Genomic DNA, 13,765 nt, shown 5'->3' with positions numbered 1-13,765 from the left:
CTCTAAAATATAATATCCTGTTTTATTAATATCAAAATCTGCCAATATTAACTTTAGTTTTCTTTTGAAGAAAAATTTTAGTCATACCAATTTAATTTGCAAACTAATTAAAAGTTACTGTACTTTAATTAAAAATATGTTAAGCATATGGAGAATTTAGCAGGTAATATTAAATTTTTAGTATTACTCAGTTCACAATATGAAATTTTATGAATATTAAAATTAAAAGTGGAATTTAATGAATTACGTATTAACAGTTTTAAATTAAAATAAGAAAAAAATCCTTTTTATATTTATGTAATCCACTTAATGGAACATCTTGTGCATTACAATATTTAGGTGTTTGCTATAACACAGCCACTTTAATATATCCTTGTTATTGAGCCGTTGAGTGAGAACTAAACTTCCCTAAAGTGATTTGCGTAATTTAAATTAAGTCTAATTTCGGAGAGATGTTCAACTTTGTGTTATAATGAAAAAACTTAAAATGTGTCAAAATTTTCATAACTAGTTGCTGGTTTGTTGTAAAAGCTGCAAAAACAAACAAGAAATGTTTTCATTGCGTTCAGAAGAATTTGTAATATTATTAAAAACTTGTTTTTTTCAAATTTTTAATTAGATTTAGCCACTTTAATACACCTTTGTTGAGCTGTTGAGAATTAAACTTCCCTAAAGTGATTTCTGTACTCTAAATTAAGTTTAATTTCAGAGAGTTGTTCAGTTTTATCCGTTATAATGAAAATGTGCCAATTTTTTTCATAACTAGTGTTTGTAGCTTGATGAAGCCGACAAAAAAATTCTTTTTATTCACACTCGAATCAGTGTGGCCATTCAGCAAACCGGGTTTCTCGGGTCTAAGACGATTTTGGAGTGCTCGTTTTCGTTCATCATGTTCGGTTTCCGAATCGAAACGCGACTGCCGTGGATACGCATGCCGTTTTTAGTATTAGTTTTTTCCAATTTTATATTTACCTGCAAAGCGTTTTTAATAAGATTTGCGGTCGGCATTAATTGACGATCTTGCATTATTAGAATAAAATTTTGAAGTCGGTGTGAATATAGTACATTTTTGTTTCAATATAATTATGAAATTAATAATATAACTACAATTATAAAATAAACAATGATAATAATGTAATAAACAATCAATATTTATTTATGGTTAATTTAATTGTAAAAATATATTATATAATTATTAAAATAAACTTATACAATAAAATAATTCTGAGAGAAATACTATGATTTTGATTTCAAACACAAATGTGTTAATTAACTACTCGTTTTGTTAATATTAATATTGTTCACCGTACAAATTGTTCATTAAATTCTAAATTATTTAATACAAATGTATATTTAATATAACTATTAAAAATAATTATATAGTAGGAACATTATTGCAGATATCATATTATTCGGTTTTAGGACTATAAAAAAGGACAAACATTTATTTTATATCTAAAGTGTGGAAAATAATATTCAATTATAAAATTACTGATAAATCTTAAACATTGGTACTTTTTAGAATAAATTTGGTATAGATTTTATTAATTACACAGCACGACTCGTTCAATAATAATCATAATAACAATTTAGTTCAGATTAATGAAAACCAAAAGAGAAATTTTCTTTTATATTTGAAGAACTTCAAATTATTTACTGAATTATTAAATTTGTCTAATTGAACTGATTACAAATGTTAATATTAAAAAAGTATGTTGATTAAAAATAAATGTTGTATTTAATTTAAATATTAAACGAAAACTTTAAATTAATTTGAACCATACAATATAATTAAATATAATTATTTGACTTTTTTAATAACTTGAAATAACTGACATTTTATAACTTGAAATAATTTACTTTTATTATAGTGGAAATGGAATACATAACGATACAATTATAATATTTATAATATTTTATTTTTTGCTGATGGAATATTCTCCGTATAGTCCTTAATTTAGTAAGTTTTTAAACACTTGTTTTGAAAGTACTATGTTGGGATAAGATGGCAAAGTGCTTTGAAAATTGGTTCACATAAAAAAAATTGTGTCAGTCTTCATGGAGAATATTTTGAAAAACAAGAAACAATTAAATTTTGTTCATATACGTGTATCTCGAAACTGATCGAACATCCAAATTTAACTTCTGGCAGTCTTAACTATCATATTTGTCCAATAATTTAACAGTATTTGCACTTTGTTTGATGTATTTGTAATATAAATATTCCGAATACTACATTTGTGTACAAACTTATAATAAATATTTAATTTTACATTTGTTGTGTTATTTAGGTCTAAGATAGTTTTATTATTAAATTAAATATCATGTAAGACTTAGTTTTAATCCTAATATTAACGTACCTTAATTACCTTAAAGTTTTAGATATTTTTTACAGTTAGCTGCTGAAAACTAAAAATTTTATTAAATAAATGTTATTTTACTGCTTAAAATTAAATAAATAAATTTTTACTAAAAAAATTGATTGTTTATTATAATCAAAGTAGTATATATCGTTACACTAACAGACTTTTACTACAATTTAGCAATTTGACAATGAAGAGCAATTACAATATATATATATATATATATATATATATATATATATATGTATGTATATATATATATATATATATATATATATATATATATATATATATATATATATAGTATTGTAATTGCTCTGATTTGTGATGAAGCTCGTGTTAAAGAAAATTCTAGACTATGATACATTTGTGTAGATCTTTAGTCGTTCACTGAATAAGCGGTTTTTAATTAATACACGATATATGCTTAGAGTGAAATCGTGACCAATGATCACATAATAATTTATTATCCCAATTGCTTACAACTAAAAAGTATGACTATTTTTTAACACATCTATAATAAATACTAAAAAGCATTTAGTTAATGAATTCTCAAACAAGCGAAATACACAACATATTTTATACAAGTTACATAATATATTACACTGATATTTTCAAATAGTTTAACGGAAAAGTAATGTTGTATATCAGGGGTGGCCAGCTCCACCCCAATGTATTAAAAAAATTTGTTCACAAAAATTATACTTATTGAAAAGTACAAAATATGTGTATTGAATTTAAATATTAAAAATTGACCATTTATTTTACTTCTCTTGATAATTCTGGAATGAAAAGGGAAAAGGGGTACATTTATCGAGAGCCACAAATATTCCTTCAAAGAGCCTCAGGTTGGCCACCTCTGCTATATATTAATAAAATCATAAATATCTTAGTTTATGTCAATAGGATTAATTTTAGTTCAAACAGATGAGAGAAAAATAAAGAATTTTTTTTCTAATTTTATACATTTTTATTAGTTTTTATAAATAGGGCTATTATATTTAATTTATGACTAACTGTGATAATAATTTACAAAAACTAAGTTTCTTTAATTTAGTCAATCTCTAATTTTCTCAAGAAGTGTTTCCAAAAATATGAAATACTTATTATATAATCGACAGGAGTAAATTTTTTGATCCGCAATTAACCCTTTGTTACGTATATCTGGGTTTTACGGCCTACATTTTTTTAGGGTTCTGGGCGAGGCTTAACGAGAGAGGGTCGCAAAGGATTTTGTTTGGAAAGTGGTAATGTCATTCTGCAGCCGACTGTACATAGTAATATTATTGTGTTTTACTTTACTTTTAATTAATATTGTTAGTAATAAACAATAATTATTATAATGTACTTAAATTTTACTCAAGAATAAAAATATAATTTCAATCTTTATATACCATTTTATGATTGAAGTAAATTAATCTTTAGTAACGTATAATAGATAATTTATGTATAAATTAACGAATGTTTTATGGTTTTTACTTTCTTAAAACATAGTTTTTATTAAGAACAATTCAAACAATTCGTTAAATTATATATCAACAACAATGTTGAAGATTCGCATCGAGTTCCATATATTCAAGTTTGTGTAACGCTATAAGAAACAGACAAAATCTTGTTTACTTCGCTGCTAATGTATTATAAACATGTGGGTCCAAGCAGTTCCGTTCCGATTCAGAAACCGAACCGTGCCGAGTCCAAAGGTGCCGAACGTGTCTCACAAAAATATCAAGTTCAGAGGGGTACGGTTTGCTGAATGGCCACACTGACTCGAATTGGACTCAATGATGTTCTTGAACTTTTTAAATTTTTAATTAGTTTCCTTAAAATTTAGTCTTGCTGAAAGATCTATTATTGTTTTATTATTTATTATGATTGTTGACAAACAATTTTTTTATTTTTAAATGGGTCGTTTTTATTAACATTAAAAAAATCTCTCTTGTTTTATTTAATAATGATCTAAAATTTTTGCTTTTAGTGTCTTGGTTTTGTCTCTTAAATTATGAATTTAATAAATTTTATATTTACTGTTTTGTAAAATATTTCATGCACTACATTTCCTGATATTGTAATATCCTTCTTTGGTATGTTTGCCTGACTAATAGAATTCAATATACGATTTATTTTAGTACATTCTTTCTGATGTTGACTGATTCTGAATATCCTTATTTTATTAATATTAAATATGTTGAGTCTTATTATTATTTTTAATGTTAATAAATGTAGATAAATTAATAATAAAATGAAAACAATTGTTAGAATTTTAATCAATTTAGAATTTTATCTTTGTCATAAAAAATTATAACTAATTAGAATTATAATATGATATTTTTCTTAGCGGAACCTTCTGAGCATTACGTCATTTGAATAAAAATCTTGTGATTACAACCATATAATATAACATTATACAGAATGTCTGAAATAAGAGGCACTTTAATATATCTTTGTTATTGTTCCCAAAGTAATTTGTGTAATCTAATTTAAGTTTAATTTCAGAGAGATATTCAACTTTGCCCGTTACAATAAAAAATTGAAAATGTGCCAATTTTTTCTTAACCAGTATCTGGTTTATTGCAAAAGCTACATAAAAATTTAATGACAAAGTTAAGATCAGTTGTCACATGAAAACAAATTTTATACATTTCGTCTCCACTTGTTTGTGCCACCTTGAAGCTGACAAAAAATTATTTTTATTCATACTTGAATTGGACTCAATGATGTTCCTTTTAATATAGAAAATTCAGTAAAATTTATATTATTAAAAGCTTGCTGCTTTTTTAAATTTCTTATTAGTCTGCTTAAAATGTTTAGTCCTGCTGAAAGTTTTTATTATTTATTATCATTTTTTCAATGGGTCTAAATTAAGTCTAATATTACCTAGATATTAACAAATCAACTTTGTCCCTTATAATGAAGAAACTGAAAGTGAGTCAAATTTTTCAGAAGTTATTTGGTTTATTGCGAAGGGTACGCAAAAAGTTTGCACATGAAATTTAATGGTAACATTAAGATCGGATGGCGTATGTAAACAGATTTTACACATTTCGTTTTCACATGTTTGTGCGTGCCCTGTTGATGCTGATAAAAAAATCTTTTTTCTCATACTCGAATCGAATTGATGTTTTTGAGAAAATTTACAGTATTATTAAAAGCTCGGAGCCTTTTCAAATTTATAATTGGTTTCCTTAAAATGTTTGGTCCTGCTATATTTATGAAAATCACAAAATTATTATTTATTGGAATTGTTGTCAAACTGTTGTTGACAATTTTTATTTTAAATTAACACCAACAAAAAGCTCTTGTTTTATTAAACATTTATCTAAAAAATGCTTGCTCCTTTTGCCTTGTTTTTGTCTCTTTGATGGAGAATTTAAAAAATGTCTGACATTTATATTTATTTTTTTGTAAAATATTTCATGCGGTTTCTTTCCTGATATCTTTCTTTTGTACGTTTGTCTGATTTTAACTTTTAGTGCATTCTTTCTTATGCTAATTATTCCTGCGTTATTAATATTCCATATTTTAAGCCTTATAGTTATTTTTAAAAATACTAGACGTCGGTCGATTATTAATAATATAAAAACAATTAATTGTCAGAATCATATGATGAATTAAATTAGAATTTTACATTTGGAACAGAACAATAAAATTTTAAAGTTAAAATCTATCAGTTTTACCAAAATTTTTGTGGTAATTAATTATTAAACCATTTAATATAATATTATACTCAACATTTGATTTAAGGCACTTTAGTATATCTTCGTTATTGTTCCGGAAGTGATTTATGTAATCAAAATTTAGTCTAATTTTAAATAGACATTCAGTTTTGTCTATTATAAAGAAAAAATTGAAAATGTGTCATATTTTTGATAACTTGTACCTGGTTTATTGCAGAAGCTATAAAAAAGTTTGTACGTGAATTTAAACGACAAAACTAAGATCCGTTGTAGCATTTAAACAGATTTTATACATTTCGTCTTCTTCTTGTTTGTACCCTCTTGAATCTGACAAAAAATCTTTTTATTCATAAGCGCATTCGGCAAAATTTATCATATTATTAAAGTTTGAAATTTTTTCAATTTTTAATTAGTTTACCTAAAAATTGTTGCTCCTGTTGAAAGTTTAAAATTTGATAACGATAAAATTATTATTTTTTAGAATTGTTAACAAATAAATTATTTACAATCTGACAATTAATATTTCAAAATTAAAAGCTAGTCAGATTACCAAAAATTTATTAAGGAAACTAATAAAATATTTTATTAAATTTTCTTGCTATCAAAAAAAAAAAAACCATTGTGTCCAATTCAAGTACGAATAAAAACCACTTTTTGTCAGCTTCAAGAGGGTGCAAACAAGTGGAAACGAAATATATGAAATCTGTATATATACGACAATAAATCTTAGTTTTGCCATTCAATTTCATATACAAAAATTTTATGTAGCTTTTACAATAAATCAGATGATAAAAGTGATACAAAATTTGACATATTTTTAGTTTTTCCATTTTAATGGACAAAGTTGATTATCAATCTGAAATTTGATTTATCAGGTATATAAAACCCATTAAAAACACAATAAATCACGTTGGTGATTTTATTCTCAACAGTTGAATAATAAAGATACATTAAAGTGGTACTTTTATGACGTATATCTATAATGCTTTTAAAAAATTTTGAAATATTAAATTGCCTCTCCCAGTAGATTCATTGAATTAATTATTTATACTAATTGCTGGCTTATATTTCAGCTGAAAAAGGGATGATTGTCCTTATTATTTTTTATGTAAATACATTTTTTTTCACTGGAGTATAATCTATTTTTAGCAACAATTAACATAAATAATTAACTTATTGTTTCATGGCTATGGATGTCAAAGACACTACAGAGTGTCCACAAAAACACTGTGGACTACGACCAATTTTTTGGGGGTGAAAAATTCAAATGTTAACAAATTTGATGTATGATGTAGACGAAACTACACACAGCGTATGGAACATTTGCAAACTGCACTTTTTTTGCCATTCACTGCACATGTTTCTGGAATGGCGATATTTTCATCTACGTGTTGCGTTTAAAACAGGTGCACCTCGTTAATGTCGCTGGGAGCAACGGTGTGACATAAAAATGCAATTAAAGGACACGCAATACAATAAAACTAAAAAAATGTGATATTTATATTACTACCAGGAATAAAAGTAGACCATATCTTGCTTTAAAATGTTGGTTGAATCTTGAATATGTCTCCATAATTGTTCCTCGGTGTTTATGGATCTGGAGTAAGGCATTAATTTAAGAACATCCCATAAAAATATTGATAATAAATGATTAATTTTGACGCCTTTTATCTTTGTAATGGTCAATTTTTGTACCAAGACAAATCTATTTATTTTCAACTCGACGATTTGTGGTAGAATTGTGTACGGATCTTTCACTAACGACCCATTTTTTAAGTTTTATGTATATTAAATTTTAAAGCCTCCTGTAACATCTTCCAGTTGGACGACTGCGTTAATTATTTATACTAATTGCTCGTTTCTACTCAAGGTGAAAAAAAGTGGATATTTTTATTATTCTTTACATAAATAGAAATTTTTACACTGTATTAATTTATCGTTTCATGGTTTTAAATGTAAATTTAAAAAAATACACATACAGTAGTGGTTATTATTAAACCAACCTTTTAAAATGTTAAATATTTTAGCTGTAACTCTTTTATTTAATGTGCCTATTGTTGTTTTATATAGTATTATAAAAACTACTACATTTTTATTCTATAAAATGTTTCATATATTTTTCTGAATTGAGGAACATATGGTTGTATATTTATTTTATAAAAACTTCTCTCAGTTAACCGAGTGAGTTAATTATTTATAATAATTGTTGATTTATATTCAAGCTAAAAGTATAACATTTTTCCCCGGAATATAAGTTATTTTTATCAACATTAAACATGAGTAATTAACTTGTTTGTTTCAGGATGAATCAGAAGTCAAATTAATAAAACGACGTACATTACAATATATGGTTGTATATCTATTTTTTCTATAATTTTACAGATATTAAATCTGCGTAGGCTTTTTCAATTGACTAACTAAGTTAATTATTTCTACTAATCACAGACTTTACTCAAGCTGAAAAAAGACGATTATTTTCATTATTATTTACATAAATAGAAATATTTTCAATGGAATATAAGCTATTTTTATCAACAATTAACATCAGTAATTAACTTATTGTTTCATGGCTTATCAGATATCAACTTAAAAAAAGTGGACATATAGCATTATATGATTGTAATCAGGGAAAATAGTTAGAAATGTCATAATAAACATTATAATATAGAATACTCTTTGTACTTTGTGATATATGTACTCCACAATATTTTCAACCATGTTTCGTAAAATTTCATAAGCACCCTTCAAATTTTATTAAAAACTCTTAACCTAATAAAATATAACCAATAACCTCATACATCAACTGAATAAAAATGAAAAAACATAAAATCACAATTTATATTCCATTTTAAAATTGTATCAGTTAGTGAATTATAAAATGTCACCATATTTCATGAGTAAATAAATATTGACATCATTAGTTAAACGATATTTCGATATTTTATTTTCGTTTAATGATAAAACTGTTAATTTATACGCTTTTAATTTTCGAATAAAAATAGGTTGATTAATTTTATTACGCTTCAATAAAATGTAAATCAAATATGTAATATTTTTCCAGTTCATGTGACAAAAATAATTGACGAACGAAATCCTAGTAACTTGCCTTTTTGATCACGAGCACGTAAATATTTATTCTCGTCTCGAAAGAACGAGTTTAAAGGGAAACAAAGGCGATTTATTATTATATTTTTAATTTAAAATAAACATACTGAAACATCTCGTGCAGCTGTTTGTGAAATGCAGTTTAAATAAGGCGGATTAAAGGGAAAACAAAAGGAGGGTGAGTAAGGGGCTACGGAAATACAGGTGACGAAGAGTCCGTGCGATTTTGTCTCAGACACAATCCGCAGCCAATTTTCCACTGTGGGCATCGAATTTCGCAAAGTTACTTGTTGATATAACAGTTTCGTCGACTACAAATTGCTTTATTCATTTCGCCGAATCAATAGAATGTTTAAGCACTTGTCTTTTCAATAAATTAAGTGGGTCTAACAGAGGTAATTTAATTTTCCAATTCCGAACACAAATTTGTTGTTTTTCAGACGTCCGCGCCGGCTAAATTGAATCAGGCCGGATTTTTGGGCTGATATCTCGAAGCTCGAAGTTCAAACTTCTGTAATGCAAACTGGTAATTTTTTATTTATGCAGTCAATTTTGCAGCGGGGTTAAAAGTTTTTCATTTTATTCCGGCTATCGGTTTTGAATTTCCGAAAGGATGATCGATAAAACCAGCCACAGATTAAGCCTCACGCTTCCAGTTTATGCACGCCGACTTCCAAAATAAACCTGCCGGATAAATAACGTATTGGCGATTTTTTTTCCACGACGCCGTTTTTATCGTATTATTTTCCGACCTGTTTTGCGCTGCGGGATGCGGATTTTGTGATTTTAAGCCCTGCATTCCTAAACGTCTAAACGTAAAGTTTTAATAGCTGGAAAACTTTTTTTGGCACAAGAATAACAACTGGAAGTATACTTTTAGGGCGCAAAGTGGGTGTCAGCAGTCTTGAGAACGTTTCAAAACAGCTTTTAAAACTTCAGTGTTAAACAACAGTCAAACAATAAATGCAAAAATACACTTTTTTATATAAACATTGGGCACAATGCAGCAGTGTTTGTACAACAGTTTTCAAATTAATTTAATTGCGAATTCAAAATTGAAATGTTTGTAGATATAGTCCGGTTTAATGAATTTTAAAAGGTCTACTACATGTGTACACTATTTTAATTAAACCGCCGCCACAATGTGGAAACTTTTAAGAGTTCCCCATTAATTTCTTACCAGCAGAACATAATTGCAAAATTTCCTTGAAAAAAATAAATATTTAGTACAAAGGCCGTGTTTCCATTATTCAAAAGACTTTTGTATGCAAATGCGTTTTTTTTTTATAATTTTCAGATTGATATTCTCGACGAGTTTTCTTATAACAAAAAGTTTTCAAATTAATTTAATTGCAAATTCCTGTTTGAAATGTGTTTTTTTTTTCTTAACGAGAATTACCTCCCTTAAAATCTGGTAAAATACACAAATGTTTGCAGCATCAAATGCGAATTTAATAAATGTGTGTTTTATAATTAAAAGAAAAAAATTAAAACCCGCCTGAAATGCTGTGCATAAATAATTTAGAGGGCGAAGACGAATTTTAATTCATCATTTATATACATAAAATTTTAATTAAATTCATTACATTTTAGATTCTAGTCTTTGTAGATGTGGAATAACTTGAATATTAATTATTCAATGGTTAAAAATAATGTTTGGCGGCTATTTATATTTTCTTTTCTTGATTTATGTCAATTTAAAGTCGACTGTATTTAGGTCAGACGTTTTAATTATTCACAGCATCGTGAAAAAAGATTCTAAATGAATCTCATAAACTTTGATTAAAACTGTCTTAAAAAGTATCAATATTTTTAATAACTTCTAAATACATTTTTTCATTTATTTCAGTGGCTTTTCAAAATATACATACATATGAGCAATGAACACTTTACATTAATCGTTGTGGAGACGATTGTTGCAATTTAATATAAGTGCCGCAAAAATTTAATAAAACCGGCATCGAAAAATGTATTATTAAAAAAATGGGGTGACGAATGCTTGTCATTCTTAAAGGAAATACCTACCACATAGAAATGCAGCATTTATTGAGTGAATGTTTCCGTTTTAACATTATTAAATTTTTGGGCCAACCTAAGTCGTAAGCAAAATTTTAATTAGTTTCCTTAAGTGAAACAGCTACAGGTCTGTTTGTTGTAGTTCCAAGCGCTCAATTATCGCCATAAAGCCTAATTAAGACCTCGGAAAAGATAATAATTTCTGATTATTTAAACTAAATTAACAGATTAAATATTGTATACCCAAGAACGTACTTAAAACATTAAGAAGCTTTTAACGGAAACGTAATTTTGTTGTTTCAAAGGCGGAAAATGTCCCACAATTAACTACAACATACAACAAACCAGAGTAAAACACACACACACACAATTTCAGCGCTGAAACATGAAAATTAAAATAACATCAAGGCTGTAACATCTCCGCAAGTTTTTTTATTCCACGTTCCGAGATGATATATGGTTTCCACTGAGGTAAATTTATTATTCCTCATAATAATTTCTTTATAATAATATTCCGCTTGGGTATTATTTTGTAATTTACAGCAACAATATTATTACACCCTTTGTGTCGCTGAATTAAGTATTTTTGTAACTAATGTTTGCTGAAATTCACGCCGTGTTTATGCAAAAAATGTCCACAAATAAAGTCAATTAGTTAATTGTATTGTCCTTTATTTTTTAATTTGATGTAAAATATACTGTTTTAATTAAACATAATTTATAATTAACGACTTTATTATTACAATATTAAATTAATTTCTATGAAATGCTTTACATATATAACATTAAATTTTGAAACAATATTTGTATTGTTATAAATTTATTTTTTTAGCCTGGGTACTGTTGTTAATTTTATATGTGTAATATGAGGCTATTATTTTAAAAATTCATGTTCAAACAAAAAACGCAAAACTGATGGAGCATTGTAAATGTTTTGTTCGTGTTTAGTTTCGTGTTGTTTGTAAATGGAGTTGGGATATGTTTGTTAACTCGCATCCACCAAAATATGATAGAGATTAGAGTATTAATTAAATTTTTCAATAATTCTGTTAAAAGGGAAATAAAAAGCTTTTGATTTTAGTTAAATAAATAAATAAATGATATCAGGGGGAGTAGCAAATTTCAGGATTTAATAGTACGTTAGTACAAGTGATCAAAGATCTGATCTGGTTGGTATTTCGTTGACATAGGACCGACAAGTGAATGACAACTCATGCTTGAGAAATTTCGTTCTGTTCAGAGGACGTTCTTATTTGCTTAGCGATTTTTGTGTTTTTTAGCACTGGTTTTATCAAGTTTTAGTTTGTTCTGAAAGATTAGTAGTGAGCAGTCCTGTAAGTCCAATGAATGTCAATTTCTTTATGGAAAAGTTTGAACAAAACGGGACATAGATTTCCATACAAAAACCTTCTGTTTGATATCTCTACGTAGATCATACAAGGAAAACTAGATCATACCAGAAAGAAAGAACCACTTAGTGAGTCCATGAGCTTTTCTCCCCTATATATCTAAAGTTACCGATAGAATTAGCAAAATCCTACTAAAGCATAATATCTATACTGTTTCTTAACCAAAAAGAATAATTCTACAGAGTCTCAGATGCACCAAACATAAGAGGGACCCTGAAACGGTTTCTGAGATATACCATTCTTACAGAAAAGTATATATCGGAACCACATAACGTTAACTAAGATTAAAGAACACGAACGAAACTGCAAACTACGAGAATCAGACAAATCTGATGTAGCTGAACATGCACTGTTAGATGGAAATCACAACATAAAATTCCAAGAGGCACAACTGCTTGCCTCAACAATTGGATATTGCAGGAAATAATTCCAGTCAACGTAGGTTTACTAACTTGAATAAATATAAATATACGAATGAATTTATTTAATTAAATTTTTCCTACAAAAGTTTTCACTATAAAAAAAATTAAAAAGTTTTAATTATTCAACAACATAATTTGAAAAAGTTATTACAGAAAAATGTTGTACTTTAATCTCAAAACATGCAAAATTCATCGAGTATTTTAAAATATTTTGTGCACGTTTCGCTTCTGTTGTTTATAAATTGATTTTGAATGACGTATTTTAACTTCCATCCATCACAAATGGGTAAGAAATTAGAATATTAAAATCTTCAATAATAGTTAAATGGATATGCGACTCATCATATAGTCACAGAATGCTTTTAATTAAGTTTAAAATTAAGAAAAATTCATTGAATATCGAAAATATGTTTATGATTGTAAATTGAATTTGAATAGTATTTTTTAACCTGGATTCACCAAAAATGAAGAAGAGATTAGGATATTGAAATTTTTAATAATAGTGACAATAAAAGGATTTACAGTTCATATGGGAAATAGAATTTCAGGATTTTGGTACGTATGTATTTATTAAACTAAACTTGTATTTCAAGAATTTTCATTTTAAAAATTTAAAAACTGAAATTTTGAATAACGTTTTCCAACATGCATCTGCCAAAAACAGGACAAGAGATTAGAATAATATAATTTTCAAAAATTTGCGTAAGTTGGCCACAAAAAGCTTTTAATTTTAGCTAAAGAAAATATATAAAACCAATAGAAAAATGTTATAATTT

The 13,765-nt window shown here is 26.6% G+C and overlaps 1 protein-coding gene across 1 annotated transcript in view; it reads right to left on the bottom strand.

The window, feature by feature from the left end:
* Positions 1-13,765, bottom strand: part of LOC109600776 (hemicentin-1-like) — a 44,751-nt gene that overhangs the window by 15,159 nt on the left and 15,827 nt on the right. The gene's annotated exons all lie outside the window — the stretch shown is intronic.

The sequence above is a fragment of the Aethina tumida genome, chromosome 1 (genome assembly GCF_024364675.1).
Source record: "Aethina tumida isolate Nest 87 chromosome 1, icAetTumi1.1, whole genome shotgun sequence".
In the NCBI taxonomy this organism is placed as follows: domain Eukaryota; kingdom Metazoa; phylum Arthropoda; class Insecta; order Coleoptera; family Nitidulidae; genus Aethina; species Aethina tumida.
Note: the sequence above shows the minus strand (reverse complement) of the source record. Positions and strands in the feature narration are given on the sequence as shown.